At 41.7% G+C, this 17,718-nt stretch overlaps 1 non-coding gene across 1 annotated transcript; it reads left to right on the top strand.

The window, feature by feature from the left end:
* Positions 1 to 15,660: 15,660 nt before the first annotated feature.
* LOC142447339 (U1 spliceosomal RNA) lies at positions 15,661 to 15,824 on the top strand. The gene has a single exon (XR_012784080.1). It is a non-coding gene; the product is annotated as a U1 spliceosomal RNA (small nuclear RNA).
* The last annotated feature ends 1,894 nt before the right edge of the window (positions 15,825 to 17,718 follow it).

Here is a 17,718-nt window from a genome sequence, read left to right as displayed (position 1 = left end):
AGGATCCCTGGGGCCGATATCTGTGGGGTGAGAGGGAGAGGGTGCCCTGAAACAGCTGGGCAGCTAACAGGGGGCTCATTCCACGCTGGTTTCATCACCAAATATTAGGTTTGCCGTGATAAACTGAGGCCAGGCCAGAGAGAAGAAGGAAAAGTTTATTCTGCGCTCCCAGGTGAGGTTCACAGGCCCGAGAGTGGGGGTCAGTGACGTCGGGCCTATCTGTGGTATGGAGCAAGTTTTAAAACTGGTCAGAAGGGTAAACCAGAAGGGAGGGGGCAGGAGCTGCAGCTGTCTCCATCCTTGAAATTCCAAGGTGGGGTGGTGTCTTGATCACTCCTCTTGATTTCGAGGAGATGACTCATTGAAGCTGGAATCCTTGGTGTGATAAGAACAGATCAAACTGTTTCTAATGTTCCCGAATTGTGCCTAACCAACACAAGGAAGACAGGAATCGTGTTTGGAATCCAGGTCCATTGATCATCTGGAGAAAGGGCTACACATTTATGTTTTTGCAGAATAAAGCTGATGGACTCCCCATAGAAGGATGCAAGCACGTTTGAAGAAAGAACGACAAGGAGGAGATGAAGAGACCACCCAATCTTAACCATGATTCCACTTACAGGTGGCTAGCACCTCAAAGAGAGGGGCTATTTGTTTACATTTTCACAGGCAGAGGAGATGGGTGGATTTCTCTTCAGCCAGCAAGGCCCAGAAGAAAGGAGGCAAGCTGATGCTGTGACCTGAGATTAGAGGGAATAGCCAGACGCCCCAATGAAGAAGGCAAAATTTTAATTTTACTCTAGGTTTTGAAACTCTGCCTTTATGTGTGAGCGCCAGCCCTAGCTGTTTATCCATTAATTCTCAAGCATGGAATAACTGGCTGGTCTTTAATGAAACCAGCTATGGCTTCTATATGGTATTTGAAGAATATGAAAACTCCACTACTATGGAGGGGAGAGGAGATATGGGAGCCTGTAAAATCATGAGTTATCAGCATGTCATTGCTGACAGACTCAAATGGCTCACATGCCAGGGGCCACATGGAAAGGTGTTAAGAAATGACACTGTAACTGTTATTGATTGGGCCCCCACAGAAAATTTATAACTAAGTGCTCAGAGGAATCCAACATTACCTCATGTGATTATGTCAGTGATTGCGAGTGGCGCAGGACCCTTAAAGGCTACCAGGTCAAAGTTAATGTTCTGTCATTAGGGGGCCTTGTACCTCCCCGCCCCAGTTTACTGAAGCCTGAGACAGGCCCTGAAGAGTGGGTCCTGTGGAAATTACCTCTTGCCACTAACAAGCTATTCAGGCAGCTTTACTGGCCCCAGTCAATCTGGCTATGTGTAAGCTTTCACAAGAATGAGACTCGATACACAGTCTCATGCGTAAAGCTGCCTTATGTGCTTGCTGTGCTAACATCATACTTTTGATGCTCGAAGTCTTGTGCCATTTCTATAGGAAGCTATGAGATATGAAAAGAGACCGTGTTGCCTCTATCACACTATTAAATCTTAAACATGATACAGAAGGGGGAAATGTGGGAAACTAACACTGAGGGAAATATGATTGGGACTTAATCCCTGACTAGTACAGAGGGAATCTGAAAATGGTAGGAAAGCCACCACTTTAGAAAGTTAGAGATATAGTCCAAGTATATTTTCCTGCGTTAACTATCTTTTCCAGTTTCTCCCCTTATAGCTATGTTGCCTTATAGTGAGCACATGGTTGATTTTGTCTCTATATAGAAACAGGAATTCCTATTCACTCTCTCTTCCTGCTGCGGCATCCAACCCCTTCCATACCTTCCCCCAAATAGTAGATGGGCATAGGGGGGCTTTATCCCTAGATTCAAACTGCTTGCCACAAGCCTGAATTTTTGGTTTGGGTACTTTAACATTGTCATCAATTTTGCCTTGGCAGCTTTCAGTGTATAGTAAATTATGATGTATCCCCTGTAGCTCTTTGAATTTAATACATAAAACAAAGGGGGGCAATTGTGGGAAACAGAAAGATTTCTCCCAAGTTGTCTCCCCCAAATATATGGCCAACCCAAGATGCTGCTTGCTATGCATGGTAAATGACTGTACACTAGGAGGTCAAGGAAAGTAGGTCAGAGGTTATTCTCCCTAAGGGTTATCAGTCATCTAGAGCAACCAGGCTGTATAGTCTGCCTCACTCTAAGTAGGGACCACTCCCTTCTGATATTGTTCCCTTGAAGGAGTGTCCAAAGGCAAGTCCAGGGCCACTCAAGGATGACTAAGATTAGGCCACTATATGAGTCTGGGGTCTGCCCATCTTGCCACATAGGTGTCCCTATTTTCTCCCTTTACTATCACGTGTACACCCTTAGGTCACCCCCCTCCTATTGCTTGTATTACCTATGTTACAACTCCTACCTATGACATAGGTCGTTATCTGTAATCAGGAGGCTTGAATGCCCCCAAAGATATATAAGTTTTGTTTAGAAATAAATCGCAGGGCTTCCTCCTGCCCTCTCTGCCCGTACTGTGTATGGACCTGGCTGGTGAGATCATGGCAGTTCCATTTGAGCCCCCGGTGTCAGCTCATTTCCCCCTCCCTCTTTGCTCCTTTGTGGGGAGAGATCAAAGGCTTACAGACATCCTTCCCAGGGTAGTTAGTCACCAGAGTACAGGGTAGGCCTCTAGGGTGATTAGTCACCAGACTATATGGCAAGCCTCACTCCCTGCTACTGGGGACAATAAACTATTCCTCCTTGAGGCCTGTGGCCAAGCCTACCAATAATGATCTCTATCAACTGAGTCAGGGAACAGGCCAAGATGACTCTGTGACATCCAAAGTTATCTGCCCATCTTATCACATGTATCACATGTATGTCCCTAGACCACCCCCTCTCATTATTGTATTACCTATAGCACAACCCCTCCCTGTGATTATGTACTCACCTGTAATTAGGGGGCTTGCATGACCCCAGAGAATATAAAAGGGGCTGGGGCTACCATTAAAAACTCTCTCCCTCCACGTGGACCATCGAGTGGAGCTGAGGTGAGCATGCTACTATGAAACGTGTCTGACTCCCATTTATTTCTATACTTCACTTTTATCTCTCATGCTCTCTATGACTTTACTATGATCTTTACTTATTATCGCTGTACAATTGCGCCTACCGGACCCGTAATGATGTGTTAGGGGCTGGCTTCCCCTGACACTCCTTCATCCCCCCTCTCTCATGAACCCTTGATAATTCAGAAATTATTATTTTGTCATATCTTACACTGTCTGATGTCTCTCTTCACCCACTTTTCTGTTGTCCGTCCCCCATGGAGGAGGTTATATGTAGATCTTTGTAATCGGTTCCACCTTTCTGCCCTACCTTCCCTCCACCCTCCTGGTATTGCTACTCTCACCACTGGTCCGGAAGGGATCATCTGTCCTGGATTTCGTGTTTCTAGTTCCTATCTGTACCAGTGCACAGTGTACATCCTCTGGTCTAGCCCGATTTGTAAGGTAGAATTGGGATCATGATAGTGGGGGTGGAGGAAACATTTAAGAACCAGAGGAAATTTGTATGTTTCATTGTTTCTACACTGCACCCTGACTGGCTTGTCTTCTCCCCGTAACCCTTCTGTAAGGGGATGTCCAGTTGCCTACAGATGGGCTTTCGGTCCCCAATCTACACTCCCCTTTATTCACAATGATATGATGTTTTGTTCCTTGATTTCTGATGCCTGATCCATTCGACACGTCCTGATGACACAGGCTGGTGTGCTTCTTCTATGTGGACTTTGTTGCTTCTGAGCTAGATGGCCGCTTTTTACCTTCAAGCCTTTAAGACCCCAGAGGCTATATCTTTTGATAGCCAGGCACCATCAGCTTTCTTCACCACACTTGCTTGTGCACCCATTTGTCTTCAGCAATCGTGTCAGGAAGGTGGGCATCATGGAATGTCAGTTTAATAGAATAAAACAAAGTGTTCTTGGATTGAGGGAGCACTTGAGTGGAGGTCCAATGTCCATTTGCTACCTTAATACTAAACCTATAAATATATGCACATAGATCTATTTCCCCATCATTTATATAAATATATTTACATATGTACATGTCCGTATTTAGACCTCTATAAATGCCCTTTGCCTCCTAGCTCTTTGCTCTATTTCCTTTGCTCTTGTCCCAGCCTTCATTTGAGTTTCAGTAATTCCTCTCATTTACATTGCCCTTGATCAATCCCTACCAGACCTCTTGTACCCTCATTGCCACTGACTTTGGCTCACTTGTTGTTCCCTCGTCCCTGGGTTAACACCACTTCCTTTCCCTCCCCTCCCCCTCTCCCATGTTCCCCCAGAACTGTCGGTCCCGTTGTTCTCTCCTACAGATTGTTTATCCAGCCTCTCGTGGTACATTATCATTAACAAAGCTCCAGACTTTATTTGATTTCACCATTTACAACTTCCTACACATATGCTCTGTCCCAAGAGTTCATCTATTTTGTAATCATCGCACCTTAGTCTTATCTGGTCTGTGAAAATTTCCATTTTCCTTTAGACAGAGTTGAAGAGCGTTTTCCATCACATCATATGGAGGGGTACACAATGTAAAAATGAGCTATCATGGGTGATGTTAACCTTGATCACTTGGCTAAGGTTATGTCTTCTAGGTCTGCCTACTGCAAAGTTACTCTTTTTTTCTCTCTACAGATTTGGTTCTTTGAAAGGAAGTGACTAAGTTTAGACCATATTTAGAGAGGGAAGTTGTAGGCCCCACCTGAAGGGGGAATATAATAGTATTATATACTCTCTACATGATATATACAATATGCAACATAGTATTTATTATACATAAGAAGCCCTGGTGGTGGAAGAACTAAGTGCTTGGCTGCTAACTGAAAGAAAAGTCATCAGTTTGAATGCACCAGAGAAAAGAGGTAGCAGGAAGTCAGCAACTGTAGGGATTTTAGCCTTGGAAACACTGTAAGAGTTTGTGTCCTACATGGTCCCTATGAGTTGAAATTGACTTGAAAGCAAAGGAGGATTTTTTTTAAAAAGTATATATTATATATATATTACACAAGAGGGAAATATGTAAAATGGAATTAAAAGGTAATAGAATTTTTGAAATATGTATACATAAAATGTGTACATATAGGAAAGTTTGTATCTGTTTTTTTTTTCAGAAACTATTTTCAAAATCGGCATTCTATATGCACTGAGTTTAACAAATAAGCCTTATTTATATCACTCTTGGGAGCTGAGAGGCAAGAAGCTTCCACTTAAGAAAATGGCAGCCCTCATTCAGACTAAATGTTCAAAAAAAGCTTTGACTTGAATTGTCCTTTTGCCTTGGGCACACTTCAGTCCTTCACTCTGGACACTTATTTTACCTCAGGTCACTTCACTACAGTACTACCTTACCACTTCATCATAGACATCTTTCCTGAGCTCTCTGACTTGCTCAAACCCACATTTTATGGTTCTCATATCACCAGTACTCACTGCTAACGGTAAAGTTGGGGTTCAAATTGTTGTTTGCAAAGTGTTGCTATCGCCATAGTTCCAAGTTCACATTCTTTCTAGTACATGATTACTTGATGTTATCCTTCACTGGACAGTAATCTGGTTTGCTTACCATTGTAATATATATGTGCTATGTCTGCAGAATGTACGTGATGTTCAGTCAGAGGAAAACACTAAACCTACACGTTGGGGAGAGGCAACGACCTGCCATGCCCACACAGAAGCAAACCAAGAAGGAAAATAGAGATGGAGGGTCTAGACCCCATGTCAGCACCCCAAGCCCTGAAGACAATGTGCCTGCACGGAGCTGCTAAGGCACAGAGAGGACTATAGGGCTGACAACAGCTCAAGACATGATGTCCCCTCACTGGAGCATACTGGGGACTGGGGACACACATGCTGGCCCGTCTCTCCAACCTGTAGGCTTAGTGTTGTCCTCTATAGCACATACTTCCAGAGAGGAGGTCAGTTTGGGTCTGATTGGGGCCGGCCCACTCTTTTCATGAGGTGCTCCACATTGTTACATTGCCCTCGAGTTTGGTGTGCCATGGTGAGGTCTGTATGCACACTTCCAATTCTGTGGAGAAATAACCAATACTGTCCCCTTGGGCAGGTTAGTGCCCTGCTCTCCCAGTGCCATCATCTCCCCCCGCCCTTTCTCCCTACACCTTACCCCTTTCCTTTTCTTTGTGTTGGAGTAACATTTACATCATGGGTTTGGTCTGTCGCCCACCCAACTGCTTGTACCTCAACCCATATAGTGTGAAATAAGTGGCTGTTCTTCTATACCTACTGTGCTGATTATACTTACCTCAGGGGACTCATGTTGTACTTGTCATTTTGTGATTAGCTAGGAGAACATTTTAGATTTTAGTAATAAGCCCTTTGTCTGTTGTGTCATTGCTAAAAATCCTCCCCCACTCTGTGGGTTCTCTTGTTACTCTTTTGGTAAAGTTTTTCAACAAACGGAAGTGTTTTATTCTTAGTATATCCCAATTGTTGACTTCAGGTTCACGTGTGTGTGTACCTTTCCCTATTGCAGTTAGCCTATGTATTCCCTGAGCCAAGGTTCTTAGGTTTGTCCCAATTCCTTCATTGATGGTCCTGATAGTTTATGGTTTTACGTATAGGTCTGTGATCCACCTTGAGTTTGTTCTTGTGCAAGGACTGAGGAAAGGATCTTGTTTCATTTTTCTACAAGTGGATATCCATGGTTTCCAGCACCATGCTTTTTTGGGTCCTTTTCAAAAATCAGTTGACTATATGCTAATGATTCTGGGTTTTTTGTTCTTTTCCATTGGTCTGAGTATCTGTCATTATTCTTGTACCACACTGATTTGACCACTGTGACTGTGTAAAGTGAACCCTCTGACTTTGTCCTTCTTGTGGAGTTCTCTGCTAATTCTGGGCTTCTTCCTTTTCCACATGAAATTGGTGGTCAGTTTTTCCAATTCTCTGAAGAAGATTGTTGTTATTTGAATCGGGATAGCCCTTGTGTTAATCCAGGGTGACAAGAGAAACAAACTCACAGACACACCCATGCATCTCCACGTGGCTTCTTCAGCTCCATGGCTCTAGCATAGCTCCATGTGTCTTGTCAACAGGATTGTCTCGCAGGGAGTGTCTGTGTCCTGCCTCCAGCGGGATCTCTCCATGGCGCCTCCAAATGAGGTAATCAAGCTGCAACCTGATTGCCAGGCTAGACACCACAACCTTCACAAGTTGACACCAGATTATGAGACTACCACAGCATTAAACAAATATAGTGCCTGGAGTAAGACTGACATCTTTAATGTATTGAGTCTTCCAAATCATGTACATGGGATATTCTTCCATTTGTGGAGGTTGCTTTTGGTTTCCTGTAGTAGGGTCCTGTAGTTTTCCTTGTATAAGTCTTTTGGATTTTTTTGTTAAACATATCCCTAGATATTTCAATTTGGTCTTGGCTATTGTGAAGGGTACTGCCTCTTTGATCCCCTCTTCCATGGTCTTTTCTGATGTATAAAGCAACCCAATAGACTTCTGTTTGTTGATCTTGTATCCTGCCACTCCTCCATATATTCCGCTATTGCTAACTTTCTCTTAGAGCTATGTATTAAAGTCACCTGCTATGATTGTTGAATCTGTGATTTCTCTTTTCATCTTTTTAATAGTTTGTCTGCTGAATTTCGCGGATCCCTCATTAGCTGTGTAGGCTAATTTATTAGGCTCACTGGTTCCTGGTTTAGTGATACCTTGCATATTAGAGTGCCCCTCCTTGTCTCTTGTTATGGTTTGCACTTTGAGGTCTATTTTGTCAGAGGTTAGGATTGCAACCCCTGCTTTTTTTAAAGTTGCTAGTAGGTATATTTTCCACCAGTCTTTTATTCTTAGTCTACTTTTGTCTGTGAGCTTAACATGTGTCTCTGCAGGTAACATATTGATGGGTTATGCTTTCTGAGCCAGTCTGCGAACCTTTGTCTTTTAATGGATGAGTTGAGACCATTAACAATAAGAGTTTATTATCACGATCTGTGGATTCATTGCTGTCGTCCCGTAATTTTTGTGTTGGGTGTTTTCCTATGTTTGTACTGGAGGGCTTCATTCTTGCTCTCTTTTTCCTAGGCCATCTTATCTTGGAAATTGTTTTCAGTGTTTGGTGGTCTCCTGTTTGTGCTTGGTGGATGTTGGTCTTCTGATCATAGTGAGTCAGCAAGGATTTTCCACAGGGTTGGGTGTTTTATGGCGTGTTCCTTGAGTTATTCCTTGTCCTGGAAGACTCTTACCTCACCATGTATCTTAATAGATTGTTTGGCAGGGTAGAGGATACTTGGTTTGTTGTTTTTTCTTTCAGCTTTGGAATACATTATTCCACTCTCCTCCTCTTCATTGTATCTGCTGATAGGTCTGAGCATATTCATATTTGAGCACCATTGTATGTGTCTGCCTGCCTCTTTTTGTTGTTGCTGCTTAAGATTTTCTCTTTTTTCCTCAAAGTTGGATAATTTAACTATTATGTGCCCTGGGGTTTAGTCTAACTGGTGTCCTCTGCTTCCTATATGAATGTCTGATTCTCATTCATTAAGGTTGGGAAGCTTGCTTCCAGAAGTTACCTTGCTTATTTAGCTTTTGACTTCTTCATTGTGTCTTGTTCTGGTAGACCAATTATTTGAATAATGTTTCTTTCTTTTTTTTTTTTTTGAATAATGTTTCTCTTCATAGTATTTGTCATTGTCTTTGATTATCTTGTTTGACGGTCTTTCCTATTTGTTGAAGTCTGCCTAATTGTCCCTGAGATTGCTGGTGCGATTCTTCACCTCTTCTAGTCTGTGGTGAAACCCGTAGTCTTGTGTTTTGCTTCTGTTACCTCATTTATTAGTTCTTGCTATTTCCTTTGGTGTGTGGACTTCATCCTTTCTATCATGGACTTCAATTCCCCTATCATTGTGTCCTTACTCTGTGTTGCTTCCCTCATATCCTGTATTATTCCAAGCAGCATTCTGAAGATTTCTTTTTGTGGCAGATCCACATCTGATTATTCTCTGAGCATCATTAGGTTTATAGCTTCCTCCATGGTTGTGTTTTGTTTTCTTGTTGAGGGTGTTGAGGTATGTTGCTATCTTCATTTTGGAAGAACTGGGTGCCATGTTTCTGGGAGACCAAGGGGCCCTTAGATTTTTCTCTGTGTGACTTGTTTTAGAGGACTACCTGTGGTCTACTATGGTGGTGGGTCATATTGATATGTAGGTAAGTAGCTGCAGCAACTCAGTGACTTGTGGCAGTGGGGGCCTCAGTCTCTGGGCTAAGGCAGGCAATGGTAGGTATGCCATTGGCTGGTTGGGGCAGGACTGCAGCACAGGCACAGACCTGGTCTGTACTGTCAGGCTACAATTTGAAGGCTTTTAAAGACTTTGTAGAGCCCAAAACGGGTAGAGAGCCAGTTTTTGCCTTGGCCTGTTGCTATCAACAACTGTTGGCCTTTCCCTTTTTGTTATTTTAAAATCCTAGGCTGTGTTCTGGAGATTAGCATTCTGGCTAGGTTGTTATGTTTATGTTGTGCTAAGGGACAGTGTCTGCAGGCATATATTCAAAATTACACAAAGGAACACAGCCTGGAATTGAAAGTGGTTTAAAAAATTTTTCCCTTTGTATAATAGGTTTGTGGGGTGCCCTGGTATCAGGGCTGTACTGTGTTGTCCCCCCGTGTAGGAGGGCCAGTTTAGCGGAGTGGGTTTGGGGCCAATTGGATCTGAATTCACTCCTAGCTGCACTCCTGTGTCACTCCAGGCTCTATCTGGTTGTGCTCTGGGGAACTGAATTCTGTCACAGGTAAATATACCAACGGGTCTTCAATTGCTACAAATTATTGTTCTAATTATCTATCATTACCTACACTGGCAGGTTTGGAGCTGCGGAGAGGCAGAAAGGGGATGGCCTATGTAGTCACTCTGTTCCTGGCTGGGCAGGGGAGTTCCAAAGCCCTAGACTGTAGGCAGAGGTTGGATAGCAGTGAGGGGAACTCTAGTGTGAGGTCTTGTGGTTAGCTCTAGGAGGCTGTCTGCTAGCCTGGGATTATGACCACTTTTAGACAGAAGCCTGGGGGAAATTACTGTTCCCTTGGGTCTAGGGCTCAGGAAGGAGTGGCAGATACCATTCTGCTGGACCTGTTGAGTGGTTAGTGGGGCCCACAGGCAGACAGACACAGTTAACTTAGAGTGTTTCAGCAAATTCTTGAATTGCTTCATGGGTGAAAATCAAAGGGAAAGGTCTGAACCAGATCCTAGTATACAGAATCTATTTTTAGCACCCAGCCTCCCAGTATTGGCCTCCTTACCTCTTAATTTCTGGTCTAACAGCAGGAGTGCCAGATGGGTGATTTTACCTGTATGCCACCTTGACATGTGATTTTGTCTTGTTTGGTCAATGGGACAGCTCCAGATCTGTTAGCTTTTGTAGTTCTTGTTTCATGGTTATAGTTTTATTTATTCAAAGCAACACAAATCATAGTCTAAGTCAAAGTAACACAAATTCAACCCTTAGCCTCTTTCTGTTCAACAGCAACTTGTTTAAACTATGTATGCAAAGTTTGATAGTGAGACTTTATGGCTGACAATTCCTTCAAGAGGGAAACTGGATTTTCCTTGCCAGCTGAATCAGAATAATTGTTCTTGGTTTCATATCCCAGCCATCAGTTCCAGTTTGTTGGCCTCTGCCTCCATGTTGAATAGTCTACCTGGAATGATTCTTAAGGGTATGGAATTGTGTGTAGACCTTGGGGAGTTTTGAGAGTGAGGACTCCTTTCCTTTTATTTCTAGACATGTAGAATACTGTGCAGAAGTAGAATCTTTAAGCCAATCCAGGTCTTAAGCTAGGACATCTTTTAAGGGGCTGAGATTTAAGAGGCCTGTCACCATGAAATGGATATTTCAAAGCAGAAAGGATTGGGAGGTAGTTTCAACAATAGGAAGGGCTAAGAGACCTTAGGGAATCAGAGGAAGGGTAAGATGACAACATAAGAGAGACAAGATTGCCTAAACACCTGCCTTGTGAACAATTACTCTATGTCAGACTGGGAATCTCATAGTTTTAGCTGACTCTTTTATTCATTTGTCCTCTCTTAGTTCAGGAAGGCACAGTGAGCAGCATTGGTGCAAGCCTTAGCCCCTGGTTCAAAATTATTATGCGAAGCCAAAGGTCATTAGAGTTCCTTAGTGGAGCTCAGCCTTGAAAGAAGAAAGCAGTTTTTAAAATGGCTCAATTCCAGCATCATTTAAATTGGGATCTTCCAACACTGAGCATGTTTTCCAGTTTCTTAAGGACTTCAATTCCCTGAAGAAACTCTAGGAAAGAAAAAGGAAACTCCCAGTTCTTTCCCACATAACAAAAGCCAGAGAAAGCAAAAGGGGGGGGGGTGGATCTAGAACACAGGTGGCAGATGAAGTGAGAAGAGGAAGGGCTCCTATCCTTTGGGATGAGACAGAAGGAAATCCAGTTTCCTGAATTTCACTTCACAGAATGATCCATTTGCTGGAAGGCTGGCTGGACAAATTCACCAATTTCATAATTTACTAAAATTGTGTTTCCTTTAATTTGTAAAGAGTTTAAAACAATTTGCATGATTGGGCTGGTTTTAACTACTTTTGAAGATGTCTACAAAGTATCAGCTGACCAATCTAAATTTAGTTTAGCTTAGTCTTAGTTTTATTTGCAGCTGTTTCACTGAAGTAATTTTGCCAGGATTGGCCAAATCCAGTGCATTCTAAGTTTCTCCTTACTTTTTGGAATGAGAATTTTATTCTACAATGTGTGCAATGACTCAAATGTCAATAATGTTTATAAATAGTCATGGGTGGTGGGTGTATCTCTCTTCCAAAACATTTCAATTCAATAAATTTCCTTTCATCCCTGAACATTTTGTGCATTTATAATTTGTAAATATATTTGATTCTATATTTATAATTTATAAATAGATAAGGGTTTAAATATGGCTATACTATATGTGGTAGTTACATGATTTCATATCAACTTGATATATAAAAGTGTAGGGGTGGTATTCAACCTGTCAATCAGGTCAGAGCCTGATGATGCCTCCTTGTGGGCGTGGTCTTCTCATTAGGAGGACCCTGAGAATCTCCCCTTTTTTCTCTGCATTCACCTTCCTGCTGGGGAGACATTCTGAGACCTGCCATTTCCTGTAATACTACCACTACCATGGGACCCACACGACTTTGCACCCACAGGCCTGTGAAATTTCTCCATTCTGCATTGTTGCATGTGGCTGCACGAGTCTGAAGAGGGACTCATGGACTAGTAGTGAACGTATGGACTTGAGTTGAACTGGTCTGGGATATTTTTCAATATATAATTACTTCTTGATAGAAATCTCTTTCTCACACATATATGGACTGTCACTGGTTTTGTTTCTCTCGTCAACCAACAGAACACAATATGTTTTCATTTACCTCTTGTCTGCCTATTTGGCCCACTGTGTTGGTGTGTGTTTTGCTTTGCCGCTGAAAGCTATTTACCTGGTGTTTCAAATACTAGAAAGGGTACCTTTGGGTGGACAGATTTCAGGAAAATTTCCAGACTAAGATTATGAAAGAAGACCTGCCAATGTACTTCTGAAACTATTGTTCAGTGAGAGCATTCTGAAGAGCAGTGCAACATTGTCAGAAGATGAGCCCCTTAGGTTGGAAGACATTCAAAACACAACTGAGGAAGAACTGCTTCCTGGAAATAGAGTTTTGCATTAATGATCAGGATTTAGTAATTACATGAGAGCCTTCATTTGTTGATGGGGTATGAATCAAAAATTAGAATAAAGAGTTACAACCATCAATCCATTAATGATTAGAATGTATAACCTACGAATATAAGAACATTAAAATTTATAAAAAATGAAATTGAATGCATAAAGATAGATAGTTTGGCATTAAGGCAGAAATAGATCAGTATTGGCCATTTTGAATGGTACAATTATATGACCCATTATTTGGGAATGGCAAATGGAAGAGGGTTAGTATTGCATTCATTGTTTAAAAGAACATTTCAATATCGATTTTGAAGTACAATGCTGTCAGTGATGATATAATATATGGAAATCCAGAAATAAGATTAGTTATTCCAACTCGATGCCAAAGATGAAGAAATTGAAGACTTTTTTCAATGTCTGCAATGTGAAACAGATCAAACATGCAATCAAAATGCATTTGCAATTACAAGGATTATGAAAGCTGGAAACAATACTGGTTGGTATTTGAAAAACATTGCCTTTATGATAAAAATAATGCTGGAGAATCTTAGGATAAAAGTTTGCAAAACCAATGGATTATTCATGGAAAATACCCCTTTCTACAATATAAGTGGTAACTATATACATGACCTATGCTGGACAGACACACAGGAATCAACTAGACTATCATCAGCCAAAAGGTCAATATCTCCTATGTGGAATCCAAACAAAACAACCATAATTCAAATTTATGCACCAACCACAAAAACTAGTGATGAAGAAATTGAAGAATTCTACCAATGTCTTCAGTAAGAAATTGATCAAACATGCAGTCAAGACGAATTGATAATTCTTGGCGATTGGAATGCAAAAGTTGGAAACAAAGAGGCAGGAATGGTAGTTGGAAAATATGAACTGGTGATAGATATGAAGCTGGAGATCTCATGAGTGAACTTGCAAAACCAACAAATTGTTCATGCCAAATACTTAATTTCAACCACACAGAGGCAACTGTACACATGGACTTCCCAAGATGGAATACACAGAAATCAAATTGAATACATCTGTGGGAATACATGATGGAGAAGCAGCTAAAACCAGAGTAGGATCCAACTGTGGAACAGACCATTTATTGCTCATGTGTAAGTTCTGAATAAAATTTAAGTCCACAAGAGTCAAATATGACCTCAAGTCTGTCCTACCTGGACTTTGAACATCTCAGGAACAGATTTAACACACTGAACACTAATGGCAGGAGATCAGATGAGCTGTAGGATGACATTAAGACCCTTCTTCATGAATAAAACAAAAGATTAAAAAGATAGGAAATAAAGAAAAGATCAGCTTGGGTGGCACAAGAGACTCTGGAACTTACTCTTAATCATAGAGTAGCTAAAGCAAAAGAAAGACAGAAAGAAAGAAAGGATGAAGTCAAAGAGCTGAATAGAAAACTTCAAACGGAAGCTCAAGAAGACAATGCCAAATATTATAGTGAAATGTGAAAAGATCTAGAAACTGAAAGAGCTTATGAAGAAATTCAAGTCTCAGGTTGCTGTCCCGTCCTGCGGGACATCAACAACGTGGGTACCTGAAAGAGGGGCTGGGAATGAAGATGGGCAAGGGCCCAGAGAGATAGAGGCAAGACAGGAATCTGATCAAGCCTCGTTTATTGAGTTGAGAGCAGAGGTTTAAATAGCCAGCGAAGGGCGGGCACCATTACGTCACATGTAAAATAAGGTACAGCTGAGGTAGCCAATAGTTGTGCATCTCCAAATAAGGCAAACAGGTAAGTATGCTAATGAAGCAAACCTGGTGCCTTGGGGGAAATACCACCAGTCATGTATTGACCAATGAACATAGCAGCTGCTAGTGAAAGAGCACCAATCCTAGCAAGGGTCAAAACAGCCACCCTCTGGCGGGAAATGAAACAAAGGCAGTAAAATCTCAGGGCAGTTTGTATGGCAGGAAACAGAGTGAATTCATAAAGGTCGTACATGGCTTAAATCCAGGGTAGGGGGACACGCAGTTCCCTACAGGTTGCAACCTTGAAAAATTCTATGGGCAAGATATTCCCTGATACAGGAAGCATCAAGAAAAGATGGCATAAAAAATGAAGATGCAAGTAATACACCAAATTACTGTGCAAAACCCAAACTAGTCGACAATGGGCCATTTCAGGAGGTAGCATATGAGTGAGAACCATTGGTGCTGAAGGAAGAAGCTCAAACTTCACTGAAAGCATTATACAAAAACAAGGCTCCTGGAATTGATGGAATACCAATTGAAATGTTTCAGCCAGCTGAAGAAGCACAGGAAGCACTCACTCATCTATTACAAGAAATTTGGAATATAGCTACTTGGTCAACTGCTTAAAAGAGATCCATATTTGTGCCCATTCCAAAGAAAGGTGACCCAATACAATGCCCCTTTTGCTCGTGAATGTAGAATTCCTCTTAAAAAGTGGAAGAAATTGAAGTTAAAACTGAGCAAAAGATTTCAAAGGGTAGCTCAAGAAAACAATGTAAAGTATTGTGATGAAATATGCAAAGACCTAGAACTAGAAAACCAAAACAGAGGAATGTGATCAGCATATGTCAAGTTGAAAGAACTTGAGAAAAAATTAAAGCCTTGAATTATGATACTATGGAAACATTTTTGAATGATGCAGTAAGCATCAAAAGAAGATGGAAAGAACACACGGAGTCACTCTATAAAAGGAACTAGTCAACATTCTCCCATTTTGGGAGGAAGCATATGAGGAAGAACCAATGGGACTGAAGGAAGAAGCCTCAATGCTCCAGCAATTAATGGAATACTAAGTAAAATGTTTCAACAAGCTGATGAAACACTAGAAGCATGTATTCATCGATGCCAAGAAATTCGGAAGACAACTACCGAGCCAACTGAATGGAAGAATTCCATATTTGTGCCCATTCCAAAGAAAGGTGACCCCATACTTACCTGGCACGGGAGATGACATGATCACAAAGGTGGTTTTCCCAGGGTGAGGCTTATCCATTGCACGCTGGATGTGCTGACCCTTGCGATTTCCCCAAATGTGGGACTCCCGACTGCATAATTTGAGGTAGTGGGGAACTGTGTTTGTGCTCTCCCCTACATTATTAAAAACAAAAAAGCCAACAAAACAAAACAACAGATAAAGGTGACCCAACAGAATTCCCAAATTATAGAATATCGCATGCAAGGAAAATCTTGCTGAAGTTCAGCAACAGTTGCAGCAGTACATTGACAAAGAGCTGCCAGAAAGGCAAGCTGGATTCAGAATAGGGTATAGAACAAGAGATATCATGTCAGATGGATCTTGGTTCAAAGCAGGGAATATCAGAAAAATGTTTACTTGTGTCTTATTTGTTATGCAAAAGGAATTCAACTGTGTGGATCATAACAAACTATGGACAGCCTTGAGAAGAATGAGAATTCCAGAGCATTTACTTGTGCTCATGTGGAATCTGTAGATGGATCAAGAGACAGTTGTGTGAACAAAATAAGAGAATATTCTAAAACTAAAACTCATTGCTATCAGGTTAATTCCACCCTATAGAATAGGGTAGAGTAGCTTTTTCAGGTTTCTGAGACTGTAACTCTTTATGGGAGTAGAAAGACTCATCCTTCTTCCCAGAATCAGCTGATGGCTTCGAACTGCTACCCTTGTGGTTTAGCAGCCTGACAAGTAATCCACTATCCCACCAGGGCTCCTGTAAAGGAATACAGCACAGTTTAAACTTGAGAAAGGTTTAGGTATCAAAGAACAACAAATCATATCACTGTGTGCCCATCTTCTTGCTATGATCACTGAAGACAAATGTGTACATAGCAAATGTGGTAAAGAAAGCTGATGGTGCTTGGATATCAAAAGATATAGCGTCTTGGGTCTTAAAGGCTTGAAGGTTAAAGAAGCAGCCATCTAGCTTAGAAGCAACAAAGTCACATGGAAGAAGCACACCAGCCTGTGCGATCACAAGGTGTCCAAGGGATCACGTAGCAGGCATCAATGAACAAAAAATCATGTCATTGTAAATGATGGGGGAATGCAGAGTGGAGACCCAAAGCCCAACTGTGGGTATCGGGATACCCACTTACAGAAGGGACGTGGGGAGGAGAGGAGCCAATCAGGGTGCAGTGTAGCAACAATGAAAAAGACAAATTTCTTCTAATTCTTAAATGCTTCCTTCCCCCACTATCATGATCCCAATTCTACCTTACAAATCTGGCTAGACCAGAGGATGTACACTGGCACAGATAGGAACTGAAAACACAGGGAATCCAGGACAGATAATTCCTTCAGGACCAGTGGTGAGAGGTGATACCAGAAGGTGGAGGGAAGGTGGGGTAGAAAGGGGAAATGTTTTACAAGGATCTACATATAACCTTCTCCCTGGGGGATTGACAACAGAAAAGTGGGTGAAGGGAGATGTCGGAGAGTGTAAAACATGACAAAATAATAATAATTTATAAATTATCAAGGGTTCATGAGGGAGGGGGGATCAGGGACGGAGAGGGAAAAATGAGGAGCTGATACCAAGGGCTTAAGTGGAGAGCAAATATTTAGAGAATGACGAGGGCAAATGTGCTTGACACAATTGATATATGTATGGATTGTGATAAGAGTTGTATGAGCCCCAATAAAATGATTTTTTTAAATTGAGAAAGGTGTGCATCAGGTTGTAACCTCTCCCCATACTTATTCAATCTGTATGTTGAGCAAATCATCAGAAAAGCTGGATTATATGAAGAATGCAGCATTGGGATTGGGGGAGGCTTATTTACAACCTTCAATATGCAGATGACACAACCTTGCTTGCTGAAAGTGAGGAAGACTTGAAGCACTTACTGATGAAGAACAAGGATTGCAGCCTCTAGTATGGATTACAATTCAATGTACAGAAAACCAAAATCCTCACAACTGGACGAATAGGTAACATCAAGATAAATGGAGAAAAGACTGAAATTGTCAAGGATTTCATCTTGCTGGGATCCACAATCAATGTTC

This window comes from Tenrec ecaudatus, chromosome 4 (assembly GCF_050624435.1).
Source record: "Tenrec ecaudatus isolate mTenEca1 chromosome 4, mTenEca1.hap1, whole genome shotgun sequence".
Classification (NCBI taxonomy): domain Eukaryota; kingdom Metazoa; phylum Chordata; class Mammalia; order Afrosoricida; family Tenrecidae; genus Tenrec; species Tenrec ecaudatus.
The sequence above is the reverse complement of the archived record's forward strand: the minus strand, read 5'-3'. Positions and strand labels throughout refer to the sequence as shown.